Below are 494 nucleotides of genomic sequence, written 5' to 3' on the forward strand. Positions count from 1 at the left end.
GCTTAACTTCGGAGTTCTGATGGGATCCAGTGTGTTAGTGTTGGTATGATCGCATCCATCATTCGTAGCACTCTAAATTCTATTAAACACCTCTTTCCTCCCAACGCACTAGCCTGCCCCCTACCGACTTAGCCTTCACGCGCACCGACGCATGACGCTCACCGTCACGCCCATCCTCAACGCCCCCATCACCTGTCCTAACGACGTCGTTCCTCCAAAAAATAAATAAATATATGTTTTCAATTACACGATCGAATTTCGACAAAAAGGAGGGATGCAACACGAGGACTTCTCAGGGGGTCACCCATCCTAGTACTTCTCTCGCCCAAGCACGCTTAATTTCGAAGTTCTGATGGGATCCGGTGCGTTTATGCTGGTATGATCGCATCCATCATTCATAGCACTCTAAATTCTATTAAACACCTCCTTCCTCCGAACGCTCTAGCCTGCCCCCCGCCAACCTAGACTCCACTGCGCACCGACGCATGACGCCC

The 494-nt window shown here is 50.2% G+C and overlaps 1 non-coding gene across 1 annotated transcript; it reads right to left on the minus strand.

The window, feature by feature from the left end:
- Window positions 1-271: 271 nt before the first annotated feature.
- Window positions 272-390, minus strand: LOC125853051 (5S ribosomal RNA). The gene has a single exon (XR_007445112.1). It is a non-coding gene; the product is annotated as a 5S ribosomal RNA (ribosomal RNA).
- Between the last annotated feature and the right edge of the window lie 104 nt (window positions 391-494).

This window comes from Solanum stenotomum, unplaced genomic scaffold, assembly GCF_019186545.1.
Source record: "Solanum stenotomum isolate F172 unplaced genomic scaffold, ASM1918654v1 scaffold8198, whole genome shotgun sequence".
Classification (NCBI taxonomy): Eukaryota; Viridiplantae; Streptophyta; class Magnoliopsida; order Solanales; family Solanaceae; genus Solanum; species Solanum stenotomum.